This window comes from Giraffa tippelskirchi, chromosome 7 (genome assembly GCF_054371585.1).
Source record: "Giraffa tippelskirchi isolate mGirTip1 chromosome 7, T2T-mGirTip1v1.2.pri, whole genome shotgun sequence".
Classification (NCBI taxonomy): domain Eukaryota; kingdom Metazoa; phylum Chordata; class Mammalia; order Artiodactyla; family Giraffidae; genus Giraffa; species Giraffa tippelskirchi.
The window spans coordinates 56,632,800-56,648,268 of NC_137281.1; the positions used below are offsets into that span (position 1 = coordinate 56,632,800).

The 15,469-nt window shown below is 41.4% G+C and overlaps 1 long non-coding RNA gene across 1 annotated transcript in view; it reads left to right on the plus strand.

The window, feature by feature from the left end:
• Positions 1 to 15,469, plus strand: part of LOC145512251 (uncharacterized) — a 166,755-nt gene that overhangs the window by 116,621 nt on the left and 34,665 nt on the right. The gene's annotated exons all lie outside the window — the stretch shown is intronic.

Here is a 15,469-nt window from a genome sequence, read left to right on the forward strand (position 1 = left end):
TGCTTGTTGTTGCTCAACAACAACAATTAATATGATGTCATAAATATAGTGGACCAAAGCGATGTTCTGTAGAATATCCACAGTGGCAAGATGCCTTAAGACTATCCTGTGATGGAGGGCAGGAGAATTAACTCCTTAAGAGAAGCAGCTCCTGTGGGCTGAGGGCAATTCCCAGAGAGGGACTGGCACACATGATACATGAGTGGCTAAAACCCCGAGTGCTTGGAAGGTAGATGAATTGGGACCTGGAAGGGCACCGATTATACTTGTAATGAGTGCCATGAACAGAAAGAAGCTAAGAAAAAAAGACACAAGAAGAAAAAACTGAATCACCCATAAATTAAAATAGAGAAGATATTTTAGGCAAATGACTGACAATTAATTTGTTATAATACCAAAAAGAGAAAAGCCATTTACTTGTGGTTCAATGAGCCATGATAAATTTCATGGGGTTTCATTTATATTTACACTTGTAGAATGTGGATTGCATATGACATCATTTTAAAGCCAATAATGGGAATGAAAAAAATCAAAAACAGAATATAAATTAAAGCTTTAAAAATAGTTCCGTTTCTGACTGCTAACATTTTGTATTTTGAAAATCCTTCTGCAATTCTGGCATGTCATACTGCCAAGCCACATTGTAAAGTGACCAATAACCAGATCAAAACCTTTCTTAAGATTTTATCAAGGACAACGCTTGAGATCATTGTCTTTATAACTTGTATGGTTGTCTGATGAGTACATCCACATACTTGAGCACAGAGACTCATTGATGAAGAGAATGAAATAGTAGCGTGACCATTGGGATGTGCAAGACTCAGCCACAGGATGAGAATTTAGGTGCTGAGTAATCTGAGAGCAAGAGACGATTTTCGCAGTGGTTTGCTGGCCCTTTTAGTGAATCTCAGCTGGTGTGTGTGAGCTCCTTCAGAGTTAGGTGACCTTGTCAGTGGTTGCAGAGAACATGGCAATGCTCAGTGTAATGGCTGGACCACAGGTAAATGCCTTGGCCTATGACATGTTGGCAGAAGGGAGATTGTGCCAATTCCAGCCTAGACCTTAAGAGCATTTGTGTATTTCCACCTGTCCTTCTGTGTGTCAGCTTTGCTGTGAAAGGAACAACACCTGGCTATCATCTTCCAGGAAGGATGCAAGACACTGAAGGGGAGCCACACTGGCTGCTGCAGCTGGAAGCAGGGCTCATTTCTCTGTGCCTCTGAGCATTGCCGGGCATTTTTCACATAAGAGACACTAACCAAGCTGGTTGATCTTGTACCAGTCTACTCTTCACCCTGGTCTCTTGCTGTGGATCTAAAATCTCTTCAATCCTACCTCTGGGTTGCAGCCCAACCACTGGAAGTATAGCCAACTCAGGCTATACAGCCTCTACCATCTTTCCTGACTGCACAAGTCATGGGCCTGAATCACATATAAAGTACCTCTGTAAGCTTCCACAGGAATCCGTCACAGAGGGAGGAATTAAGCCAATGATCAAAAATGTGGTGCTTCAGATTAATTTTTCCCCATGTGTGGGGACTGGGAAGTGGATAACATTTACTGAGCACCTGCTCTGTGTGTAGGACATTTTGCGGTGGGTTCTAATGCCATGCATCTCGTTTAATCCTTTTAATGAATGTTCACATGGGTATCAGAACCCTAGGAAGAGGTTCAAAACTCAGAGGTTATGTCACTTGCTAAAGGCCACTCATCTGGGAATTGGTGGACTGAGCCACTGGACCCAGGATTTCCTGATGCCGAAGCCAGCTCTTTCTCCACTACTTCAGTGTGTCTGAGTCCACAGTCATGTTGGACTCAATTTTTCTGAAATATCTAATCTCTAATCTTATATGTCCCATCAAACAATGAGATAGTTCAGGAAATACTAACCTCCCACTTTTTTCCTCTAAAATGATATAGGTAAATAAGTTACCCCAATATCTGGTTCCCAATCGTTAGCTACCATTAAGGGTTAGCTCTCCTCACTATTGTCACAAATATTTCTAATACAAATTAAATGAAGATATACATGTAAAGACAATGGATTCCCAAGCCATTTACTTTGGCTCTTACTATGGAAGACACAGATCCTTTTTTTTAATTTTATTTTACTAGAGCTTAGTTGATTTACTATGTTGTGTTAATTTTGGGAGTACAGCAAAGTGATTCAGTCACATCAGTTCAGTTCAGTTCAGTCATTCGGTCGTGTTCGACTCTTGCGACCCCATGAATTGCAACACTCCAGGCCTCTCTGTCCATCACCAACTCGCAGAGTCTACCCAAACCGATGACCATCGAGTCAGTGATGCCATACAACTGTCTCATCCTCTGTCATCCCCTTCTCCTCCTGCCCCCAATCCTACCCAGCATTAGGGTGTTTTCCAATGAGTCAACTCTTTGCATGAGGTGGCCAAAGTATTGGAGTTTCGGCTTCAGCATCAGTCCTTCCAATGAACACCCAGGATTGATCTTCTTTAGGATGGATTAATTGGATCTCCTTGCAGTCCAAGGAACTCTCAAGAGTCTTCTCCAACACCACAGTTCAAAAGCATCAATTCTGTGGTGCTCAGCTTTCTTCACCGTCCAACTCTCACATCCATACATGACCACTGGAAAAACCATAGCATTGACTAGACGGACTTCTGTTGGCAAAGTAATGTCTCTGCTTTTAAATATGTTATCTAGGTTGGCCATAAACTTCCTTCAAAGGAGTAAGCGTCTTTTAATTTCAAGGCTGCAATCACCATCAGCAGTGATTTTGGAGCCCCCCAAAATAAAGTCTGACACTGTTTCCACTGTTTCCCCATCTATTTCCCATGAAGTGATGGGACCAGATGCCATGATCTTAGTTTTCTGAATGTTGAACTTTAAGCCAAATTTTTCACTCTCCTCTTTCACTCATCAAGAGTCTCTTTAGTTCTTCTTCATTTTCTGCCATAAGGGTGGTGTCATCTGCATATCTGAGGTTATTGATATTTCTCCCGGCAATCTTGATTCCAGCTTGTGCTTCATCCAGCCCAGCATTTCTCATGAGGTACTCTGCATATAATAAGGTCAATAAGCAGGGTGACAATATACAGCCTTGACGTACTCCTTTTCCTATTTGGAACCAGTCTGTTGTTCCATGTCCAGTTCTAACTGTTGCTTCCTGACCTGCATACAGGTTTCTCAAGAGACAGGTCAGGTGGTCTGGTATTCCCATCTCTTTCAGAATTTTCCACAGTTTATTGTGATCCACACAATCAAAGGCTTTGGCATAGTCGATAAAGCAGAAATAGATGTTTTTCTGGGACTCTCTTGCTTTTTCAATGATCCAGAAGATGTTGGCAACTTGATCTCTGGTTCCTATGCCTTTTCTAAATCCAGCTTGAACATCTGGAAGTTCATGTTTCACGGATTGCTGAAGCCTGGCTTGGAGAATTTTGAGCATTACTTTACTAGCATGTGAGATGAGTGCAATTGTGCGGTAGTTTGAGCATTCTTTGGCATTGCCTTTCTTTGGGATTGGAACAAAAACTAACCTTTTCCAGTCCGTGGCCACTGCTGAGTTTTCCAAATGTGTTGGCATATCGAGTGCAGCACTTTCACAGCATCATCTCTGAGGATTTGAAATAGCTCAACTGGAATTCCATCACCTCCACTAGCTTTGTTCATAGTGATGCTTTCTAAGGCCCACTTGACTTCACATTCCAGGATGTCTGGCTCTAGGTGAGTGATCGCACCATCATGATTATCTGGGTCGTGAAGATCTTTTTTGTACAGTTCTTCTGTGTATTCTTGCCACCTCTTCTTAATATCTTCTGCTTCTGTTAGGTCCATACCATTTCTGTCCTTTATCGAGCCTATCTTTGCATGAAATGTTCCTTTGGTATCTCTAATTTTCTTGAAGAGATCTCTAGTCTTTCCCAATCTGTTGTTTTCCTCTATTTCTTTGCATTGATCGCTGAGGAAGTCTTTCTTATCTCTCCTTGCTATTCTTTGGAACTCTGCATTCAGATGGGAATATCTTTCCTTTTCTCCTTTGCTTTTCACTTCTCTTCTTTTCCCAGCTATCTGTAAGGCCTCCTCAGACAGCCATTTTGCTTTTTTGCATTTCTTTTCCATGGGGATTGTTGTCTTGATCCCTGTCTCCCGTACAATGTCATGAACCTCTGTCCATAGTTCATCAGGCACTCTGTCTATCAGATCTAGTCCCTTAAATCTATTTGTCACTTCTACTGTATACTCATAAGGGATTTGACCTAGGTCATACCTGAATGGACTAGTGGTTTTCCCTACCTTCTTCAATTTAAGTCTGAATTTGGCAATAAGCAGTTCATGATCTGAGCCACAGTCTGCTTCCATTCTTGTTTTTGCTGACTGTATAGAGCTTCTCCATCTTTGACTGCAAAGAATATAATCAATCTGATTTCAGTGTTGACCATCTGGTGATGTCCACGTGTAGAGTCTTCTCTTGTGTTGTTGGAATAGAGTGTTTGCTATGACCAGTGCGTTCTCTTGACAAAACTCTATTAGCCTTTGCCCTGCTTCATTCTGTACTCCAAGGCTAAATTTGTCTGTTACACCAGGTGTTTCTTGACTTCCTACTTTTGCATTCCAGTCCCCTATAATGAAAAGGACATCTTTTTTGGGTGTTAGTTCTAGAAGGTTTTGTAGGTCTTCATAGAACCGTTCAACTTCAGCTTCTTCAGCGTTACTGGTCGGGGCATAGACTTGGATTACTGTGATATTGAATGGTTTCCTTTGCTGTCATAGATTCTTTATAACATGATAAATGCATTCTCTGGCAACCTAACATCAGAACTACTCTTTCGAAGGAACTATTCTTTTGTTTATAAATTTAACATTCCCTCTGGGATAGAAGAAAACCTAGGGGGCTGATGTCAACAGAATTCTACCAATGCAAAGAAAAAGGGCTGAATTCTATATGATATGTGGCATAAACTAGTGGCTGATGACTGTGTGCCTGGAAAACAGCTATGTGCTTCCTGTATTAACTCATGTAAACCTCAGATATCATGAGCTAGGTGTACTTACACTAACCCACTTCTCCAAACGGGAAAACCAGCCACAGTGGTTCAATAATTTTCCCAGTTGTACAAATAGCTAGAAGTCATAGACTTAGGAGTAAGAACCAGGTAAGTTGTCTTCATAACGGTTCTTTAACTTTTCCCCTCTAGAATGGTTTTTTCCTTCAAAAAAAAAAGGGGGGGGGAGTAAGGATAGAAATGGAACCTCTACAGGGAAAAATATTCAAGTTCAAAATCTGATGAAAAGTCTACTACATAATACCTACTGGTTGAATGGATTAAAGTATGAAAAGTGAAATAGAAATTAACGCCTAATATAAAATTGGATATTTCTGTCTCTTTGGTATATGATATAAATTCAAAACCATAGTAAAAATCAACTATATGCACAGTGACTCCTTTAAAGAGTTTTAGATTGCCTGGGGAAGAAGATGTTGAGTTTTTTCATAGTTTATCTGCATATATGAATAGCTATTTCCTCAATACCATAAACACCGGTAAAATAATCTAAAATTAATCAAATATCTGGAAGTATTTAAAACAAACAAACAAACCAAGTTTGAGGCATTTTGAGTGAAAAGAAAAGTATATGCAACAAATGAAAACATTCTTCTTTGATCTCACCAGTAATAGATCATTAGTTGAAATAATTTTCCCATTGGAAACAAAAGTGTGTTTTAGGAAAATGGTTATAGTTTATTCTCACTAAGATAGAACAGGAGCAAGAAAAAAATCTGGAGGAAAAAGGGAGGAATAAAAAGATTTAATAGCTTGAAGCTCGTAGATCTCTAAACACAAACATCAGTGGCAGCAGGGTGAAATAAGACACAACAGAAACTCACTCCTCAAGAATCTGTTTGATATTCTCCACCATGTGTCCTCCGCATCTCAAGGAGGAATTTCTATCAGCAAGGAAACTCAAAACTTACATGAAGATCTGCAGTGGCAAAGGCCATCAATTATTCTTTCCTGAAAATGCAGGAAGGACAGAGTAATTATGCTTTGTGGGTGAAACAGGGCTTCCCCCTGGAGGGAAGGTTGATCTTACCTGCCACTGAGGCGTTCACAGTGCTTGATAAAGAGAGAGCCTTCCGTTGGCTGGTTGTCCTCCTTGAAACACTGAAGACCAAAACTCTGTATGTGCAATTTAACCAATTTATCCTTTCCTGACTATAAAAACTCCGGAGTACGAACAATCTCCATCAAGCTTCGTACTCATTTCTTATTCTAAGGACAATATAAATAAATTAGACCCAAGGTAAAATTTCTAATTTCTAAATTCTTGAAACTTAAGTTTCCCAAACTCTGCTGGTATTGCTCCTAATTAAAGATGAGTTGTGTTCTCATTAAATCAGCAAAATAAATGAAATCAGGACAGACAGTCCATATGATGGCTTTTCTGATTTTCTGCATTTTAATAATTAGGTAGTAACTTGTGATCCATTACCATGGGATCCCATATAGAAAATAAAAACTGCATGCAAATATTTTACACAATTCTATAAATACATAATTCCATGCATTTATTTAATTTATTCCATCCACAGTCAAAAAGGCTTACATTTGAATTCAAATTTTTTCTTTTTAATCCACTATATTATAAAAATCTACTTTAAAAAAAACTGACTATGCCAAATACTGGCAAAGATAAGCAACAGCTGAAGCTCTCATATATTGTTAGTTGGAAGCAAAATCATACAAGCCCTTTGTAAAAGAGGTTGGCATATGACCTAGCAAGAAAAAAACAGACATACATCCACACAAAAGCCTTACATGAATGTTTATTGTAGCTTTATTTGTAATTGTCTAAAAGCTGGAAACAACCCAAAATCCTTCAATGGATGAATGGAAAAATTATAGTACATCTACTCTGTAGAATACCACTCAGCAATATATGAGGATGAACTCTTGTTACAGAATAACTGCCTTTGATGAATCTCAGAGGCATTATGCCAAGTGAGAGAAGCCAACTTAACAGACTACATACTGTCTGATTCCATTTACAAGACATTCTGGAAAAGGGAAAACCATAGGGACAGAGATCGCATTGATGTCAGCCAGGGACTGAGGAGTAGGGTGAGGAATTGCTTATGCATAATAAGTTCTTAAGAGTGATGTCAGATATGTTTCTTGACCATGGTGGTGGTACATGACTACATAAATTTGTCAAAAAGACACAGTGACTGTGTATTCACTACCTTAAATATTTTTCAAGAAATAAAACATTTTAAGCTTCAGTTTCTTCCGCAGATTACCCAGTGGTAAACTCACAGGACCGTCATGAGGATTGAGCAAAACGTAACACCAGAATGCTTCTTAAACAGTCAGTTTTGTGCGATTTCTGTTACTTGGGGAGAAAAAGTCACAGGTTATTGCTCCTTTCCCAGTAAGTGACAAGTAAGTTATTGTCAGTAAGTTATTGCTCCTTCCCAAGTAAGTGACACGGAGTTGCTTACTTGTCCTTGGCACTAACTGGTAAAGTGCATGGTGGGGATGAAACTTCAGATTTCCCCTCTGGGAGTCAAGGGAGACTTTTTCCCATATCTTTTTTCTCCATCCTATGCAGTAAAAAATAACCCTGAGATCTTTAATCTTAATTCCTTTGCAAAAGGATTATCTTCCCATAAAATCGTGCATATACACATACCATTTTATAGTCCAGGATGGGTGAGCCACAGCCCTCCCCTAGACACACATCTGCTTGTACTGTGTTCCCATGCATCCTCCCCTCTGGTGGGATCGCTGTCTCCTCTAAGTACAGTCTGGTCTTCTCTCTTTCACTGCACCTTAGTGATATGGTTTGCATGGTGATTGACCAGAGAAGGGAGCAGATGATGTGACCCCAAGGATTTCCTAGTTAGAGTTGGAAAGAGGATTTTCTTTCCAAAGAGTGAGAATTGTGTTCCAGGAGCTGCTGGAGACAGAGCCTCCTGTGTTGTGAGAAAATCCAGGGAGAGAGAAGTAAGGAAGTCTGCAGAGTGTGGAGACAGGACTCACAGCTTCTTGGGCAGTGAACTCTGCCCTTGTAATTCTGCAGTTGACAAAGAGGAAGCATCCTGTAGGTACTAGTCCCACCCCTTCTCTCCAGTGTAGTTGTATCTTATCCTGAGCTAGTTTTGAAATGAGTTTTTGTTTTGTTTTGCAACCAAATGAGCTCTGACTAATAGCCCAGGGATCCATGCTAACAAACCTTGATGTAAGCCATGGAGCCGTGAACTTTTATATAGAAAGTTAAGGTAATTCATGCTATCTCCTATCATTAATTTTAATGAAGAAACGAAGCCTACAGAGTTAAGTAATTATCGCATTATCACATGATGTAAATGAGCATATCCAGGAATCCAGTTGATGACTTTTACTTGTCTGTGGTTCTTCCAAGAGTATACAAGGAAGAAGCTATATGTATGTCACATCTGAGCCTCTGATGATTCAGGTAGTTAGGGATGATACCAGTCTATGTGGTATCTCGATCCTTCTTGTTACTGAATGGAAGTTTATGTTCCTCATGCAAGTGAGGCCAAACACACAAAAACATTGCAGTTTAGAGCAGAAAAAGGTTTATTGCAGGACCGTGCAAGGAGATAGGCAGCTGTGCCCCCTGAACCCTGAACACCTTGAAGGGTTTCAGCAAAGCGCTTTGGAAGGCAGGGTAAAGGAAGGGCGTGGTTAGTTGTTGCAGACTTCTTGGTGTCAGAATCCTTTGTTCTTGCAGCTGTCTTCATAGGTCAGGTCACAATGTAACCCTCCAGCAAGACAGATGTTATTCACTGTTCTGTAACTTTTCAAAAGAAATTTGTATGTCACTATTTGTTATTAATTGGAGAAGGCAATGGCACCCCACTCCAGTACTCTTGCCTGGAAACCCCCATGGACGGAGGAGCCTGGTGGGCTGCAGTCCATGGGGTCTCGAAGAGTCGGACACGACTGAGAGACTTCATTTTCACTTTTCACTTTCATGCATTGGAGAAGGAAATGGCAACCCACTCCAGTGTTCTTGCCTGGAGAATCCCAGGGACGGGGGAGCCTGGTGGGCCACCGACTATTGAGTCACACAGAGTTGGACAAGACTGAAGCGACTTAGCAGCAGCAGCAGCAGCAGCAGCAGCAGTTATCAAAGATAAAATCCATTCTTTTCTTAACAAAATTATTGAAGTATAGTTGATTTACAATATCATGTTAGTTTTGGGTGTACAGCACAGCAATTCAGATTCTTTTACCCTATAGGTTATTCCAAAATGTTCATACTGAATATAGTTCCCTGGGCTATACAGTCGGTCTTTGTTAGTTATCTAATTTTTATGTATAGTGGTGTGTATATGTTAGTCCCTTTTCAGCAACTTTTTAATCTCTATATGAATGGAAGAGTGCTGTAATTTTAAAGGTTAAAGCCCTGAGAAAAGGCTGGCCTGTGGACATCCCAGGTGGTGCTAGTGGTAAAGAACCCGCCTGCCAATTCAGGAGACATAAGAATTGAGGGTTCGATCCCTGGGTTGAGAAGATCCCCTGGAGGAGGGAATGGCAATCCACTCCAGTATTCTTGTCTGGAGAATCAAATGGACAGAGAAGCCTGGTGGGCTACAGTCCATGGGGTCGCACAGAGTCAGACACGACTGAAGGGACTTAGCATGCATGCATGCATGTATATTTCAGGCTGTAGGCAGCATTCTATATAGGTGCCAGGCCAGCATGACTAAGCACAAAGGTTAAAGTAAGAGAAACAGATCTAATATGGAGTCAGATTTGTTTTTCTCTGTTACACTGTTACCAATAAAATGTTTTTTTAATTAAGTGAACTGAAAATAAAATTCTACATAATCTGACTACCTGTTATCTCTAGGACCTCTATTCTCCACTATCCTTTAGCACACCTCACTCTAGCTACCCTATCACCTCCCTGTTTTAGAGTAGCTTTCTCCATCTATTTACTTTAAACCTATATATATCTTTATATGCGTGTGTGTTAGGCGCTCAGTAGTGTCCAACTCTTTGTGATGCATGGACTGGAGCCCGCCAGGCTCTTCTGTCCGTGGGATTCCCCAGGCAACAATACTGGAGTGGGTTGCCATTCCCTTCGCCAGGGGATCTTCCTGACACAGGGATCAAACCCAGGTCTCCTGCACTGCAGGCAGATTCTTTACCATCTGAGCCACCAGGGCAGCCCATATCTTGATGTAGGTTATTTAACCATTTATGGTCGCGCTGGATCTCCACTGTGGCACACAGGCTCTTTGTCGCTATGCACAGGCTTCTCGTTGCAGAGCACAGGCTCCAGGGCATGCAAGCTTCAGTAGCTGCAGCTCGAGTGCTCTAAGTGGGGGTTCAGGAGTTGGGAGTCATCGGCTTAGTTGCCCTGCGGCATGTGGAATCTTTGTTCCCAGACCAGGGATTGAACCTATTTCCCCTGCATTGGCAGGCAGATTCTCAACCACTGGACCACCAGGGAAGTCCCTCTTTATATATGTCTTTTAAAGTAGGTTTCTTGTACACAAGACATAGTTGTGGCATGTTTTTTGACCCTCCTAGGAAATCCCTGTCTTTTAATTGGTGTGTTTAGACCATTAACATTCAAAGTAGTTATTGATAATGACACAGTGTTGTGTCAATATAACTGGATTCAGTTCAGTTCAGTCCCTCAGTCATGTCTGACTCTTGGTGACCCCATGGACTGCAGCATACCAGGCCTCCCTGTCCATCACCAACTCCTAGAGTTTACTCAAACTCATGTACATTGAGTCAGTGATGCCATCCACCAATCTCATCCTCCGTCGTCCCCTTCTCCTCCTGTCTTCAATCTTTCCCAGCATCAGGGTCTTTTCAAATGAGTCAGCTCTTCGCATCAGGTGGCCAAAGTATTGGAGTTTCAGCTTCAAAATCAGTCCTTCCAATGAACATTCAGGACTGATTTCCTTTAGGATGGACTGGTTAGATCTCCTTGCAGTCCAAGGAACTCTCAAGAGTCTTCTCCAATACCACAGTTCAAAAGCATCAATTCTTTGGTGCTCAGCTTTCTTTATAGTCCAACTCTCACATCCATACATGACCACTGGAAAAACCATAGCCTTGACTAGACAGACTTTTGTTGGCAAAGTAATGTCTCTGCTTTTTAATATGCTGTCTAGGTTGGTCATAACTTTTCTTCCAAGGAGTAAGCATCTTTTAATTTCATGGCTGCAGTCACCATCTGCAGTGATTTTGGAGCTCCCCCACCCCCCCAAAAAACAAAATCTGCCACTGTTTCCCCATCTATTTGCCATGAAATGATGGGACTGGATGCCATGATCTGGGCCCATGAATGTTGAGCTTCAAGCCAACTTTTTCACTCTCCCCTTTCACTTTCATCAGGAGGCTCTTTAGTTCTTCTTCACTTTCTTCCATAAGGGTGGTGTCATCTGCATATCTGAGGTTATTGATATTTCTCCCAGCAATCTTGATTCCAGCTTATGCTTCCTCCAGCCCAGCATTTCTCATGATGTACTCTGCATATAAGCTAAATAAGCACGGATGTACTTGATTGTACTCCTTTTCTTATATGGAACCAGTCTGTTGTTCCTTGTCCAGCTCTAACTGTTGCTTCCTGACCTGCATACAGATTTCTCAAGAGGCAGGTCAGGTGGTCTGGTATTCCCATCTCTTGAAGAATTTTCCACAGTTTATTGTGATCCATACAGTCAAAGGCTTTGGCATAATCAATAAAGCAGAAAAAGATGTTTTTGTGGAGCTCTCTCGCTTTTTTGATGATCCAACAAATGTTGGCAATTTGATCTCTCGTTCTTCCGCCTTTTCTAAAACCAGCTTGAACATCTGGAAGTTCACAGTTCATGTACTGTTGAAGCCTGGCTTGGAGAATTTTGAGCATGACTTTGCTAGCGTGTGAGATGAGTGCTACTGTGCAGTAGTTTGAGCATTGTTTGGCTGGGTTAATATTTACTATATTCCATACTGTTTTCTATTTGTTGTCTTTGTACCTTGTTCCTAGTTTTGTCTTCCATTCTTTTTCCGCCTTTTGTGGTTTTGATTAATTTATATGGGATTCCATTTTCTGTCCTTTCTTTGTGCATCAGTTATACTTCTTTTCCCACTTGTTTAATGGTTGCCCTAGGAGAAGGCAATGGCAACCCACTCCAGTACTCTTGCCTGGAAAACACATGGACAGAGGAGCCTGGTAGGCTGCAGTCCATGGGGTCGCTAAGAGTCGGACACGACTGAGTGACTTCACTTTCACTTTTCACTTTCATGCATTGGAGAAGGAAATGGCAACCCACTCCAGTGTTCTTGCCTGGAGAATCCCAGGGACGGGGGAGCCTGGTGGGCTGTCGTCTATGGGGTTGCACAGAGTCGGACACAGCTGCAGCTACTTAGCAGCAGCAGCAGCAGCAGCAGAATTTGAGATACACATTTATTTAACATTCTTGATGTTCACTTTCAAATAACACTCTACCCCTTCATGGTAATATGAGTACCTTTTATAGATACCTTGGACATTCTGGGGATTTTTCTTTTCTTTGTGTTTGTTCCCTTTACTTTTCTGTTTGGCAGATTCTATTGAGATTCTTCAGCTCAGAGATTCTTTGCTCAGCTGTGTTCAGTCTACCATTACACCCATCAGGGACATTATTCACCTCAGTCACAGTGAATTTTGTATCTAGCCTCTCCTCTCGGCTCACACTCTAGGGATTCTGTCCTCTACTTCCACTGCCTTCTCGTCTTGTGTGTTGTGTACTTGATTTGTTAGAACCTTTAGAATCTCGATCTTACTTATTTTGTATTCCCAATTGGATAATTCCAACATCTCTGCCACATCCGGTTCTGATGCTTGCTCTGTCTCTTCATATTGTGTTTTTTGCCTTTCAATGTGATTTTTAATTTTTTCTTGATAGCCTGACATGATAAAGGACCTGCTGTAATGGTGAAGAGGAACAGGGGAAGGGAAGTGTCTCTGGTCCTTTGTGTAAGCCCATGGCTCTGGACTGTGACCCTCTCGAGGGCTCCTCAGTACTTTTTCCCTCTCTCCTTAAGTGGGAAGGGATGACTGGAATGGGCTGGAGGTGGGAGTTTCCCTTCCCCAGTTCAGTGAGCCTCTGATCATACCTCTGCAGATTAGGCCCTGGTTAAGTTGTTTCTCCTGGAGAAGGAAACGGCAACCCACTCCAGTATTCTTGCCTGGAAAATTCCATGGATGGAGGAACCTGGTAGGCTACAGTCCACGGGGTCACAAAGAGTTGGACACAACTGAGCGACTTCACCTTCACCTTCACCTTCATCTAAGTTGTTTCTTGAGAGAGTGGGCCTTGTTAAGAACAGAGTGCTTAGCGTGTTTGAAAATAGTTCCTTTTCCCTCCCTGTGTTGGAAGCATAGGGGATTTTTTTCCTCTGATATCTTCTCTGGGAACCTGGTTGAGCTCTGGAGATAAATCTCACCATTTTGTGGGGGCACCCTAACGACTGGATCTCCTGGGAGTTTTTCACTTTGATCGGTCCATACTGAGCCTTCAGCAACCAAGTAATCACAGTTCAGGCTTCCCAAGCCTGACCCAGGATCCCGCACTGGCTTATTCAGCTCCACTCGGGAAAGCCAGGCACAGTTCCCAGTGACTTAACGTCTTTCTCCAGTCTCGGGTGTGGGGACGGTGGCTTTTCCAGTGCCCTCACCTCTTATGGATCCAGGGCATCCAAGACCAGTTGATTCTCCTAGTCTGTTCAGCTTTTTACTTATTGTTAGGATAGAGTGGTGACTTCAGTGTCCTTACATGTAGAACTGGAAAGCAAACCACGTAGAAACCACGGTTCTACGTACCTGCTAGCCATGCTTCCACCTAAAACCGCTTTAACTTATTTCCTCCTACGAATTCTCCACCATCAGCCGGCCTCCTGGCCCACTCACTTGTCTTCTTCAGGTTTCATTTTGTCACATAAAGGCTCCTCTGGACTCTTCACAGAATATTGTAACCACCCCCAACCAGAATTTTGCCGTCTTCTTCCTTATATGAATTTTCCTCCTTAGAAGACATCATTGGCTGAGTCTTCACTGTTCATCTGAAACTATCACAACATTGTTAATCGGCTATACCTCAAAACAAAATGAAAAGTTTAAAGTTTGGGGGGGGAAAGAAGACATCATTAACATCTATTACTTCTTCTGTATTCTTCTTACTTATACCTGTCTTCCCTACTGAAGCCCAAGCTTCGTGAGGACAAAAATGTGTCCAATTTGTTGGTTTCTCTGTCCACAGACCCTGGAAAAATGTCTAGAATATGAGGTACTCATATATTTTTGTCAAAATGTGTGCAATAAGTGGATAAGGAAGTGATTCTGGGATTTTATTTATTTTACCACTGGGTTTTGTTCACTGAATACAGAATTCACCCCTAAAATATACTGGTGGCTTCCATTTGGGTTCTGGTGAAGGGAAGACCCCCAATTCTACCTGAATTCTATTCAGGGAAGAAAATCGTTATAGTAAGGAGCACCTGTAGAATTTAAGGAAAGAATAACACGTATTTCCTAGCTTTGGATGGTCTGGTCCCTAGAGACAGAGATGGTAGTGAGGGCAGGGGCAACTCTGCTGTCTGACCAGTCCATCCAGAACCTTCTGCTCTCTTTCTGCTCTCCACTTCTCTCCATGTAGGCTTGCTATGGTTAAGCCCAGGCAAGTTTATAGAACAAAGAAAGGGAAGAGGGCTGATGATCAGATGACCATCCCTGTGTGATCATTCATAGCCAGGATCATGGAGAGGAAGGTGGAATCATGGGGAAAATAGGAGTTCCTCTTCTAGGGACTGTGGGCAAACGATACTCTTGACAGAAGATTAAGGACAGGTCTGACAATGAAACATATTAAAAAGTATTCTGTCCTGTATAAAGTCGTTGATGTAATGTGGAAATAAGTCAGTTATCCTCAGCTATTTGATAGATCTGAAATATGACAGACATTTTCCTTCATTTTACAATAAGAAAATTCAAACCCAGAGAAATTCTGAATATCATCGGTGTTACACAGTACTGAGCTTTGATAGGTTATGAAATTAACATCCTAGGCATTCAGTTTCCTAATTAATGAAATAAAATGAATTTACATATTAAAAAAATAATATTGGCCTTGACATTAAATTTCACCAGTAATCTCACCTACCATTCTTCCACTATTTTTGTCCCTGGAACACAGCAGTCTCTCTGTTTGCTCTTTTCTCTTTTCCTCTTTAACTTAAATGAAAGAGTCTTTAATTGGTGAAAAAAACCTCAGAAGAAAAGCAAAATACCCCAAAGGAAGTTCTTGATTAAGAAAAGACAAACATAGCAGCTTTATACAAATGAAACAAGAACTTGTGAAGAACACTCACACATATAAGCACATTATAGGTTTACAGGTGAATTCTCAGATATATTCATACCCTAAACATTATTCTTGTGTGAAAAAAAGAAACATAGTATCTTTGAAACT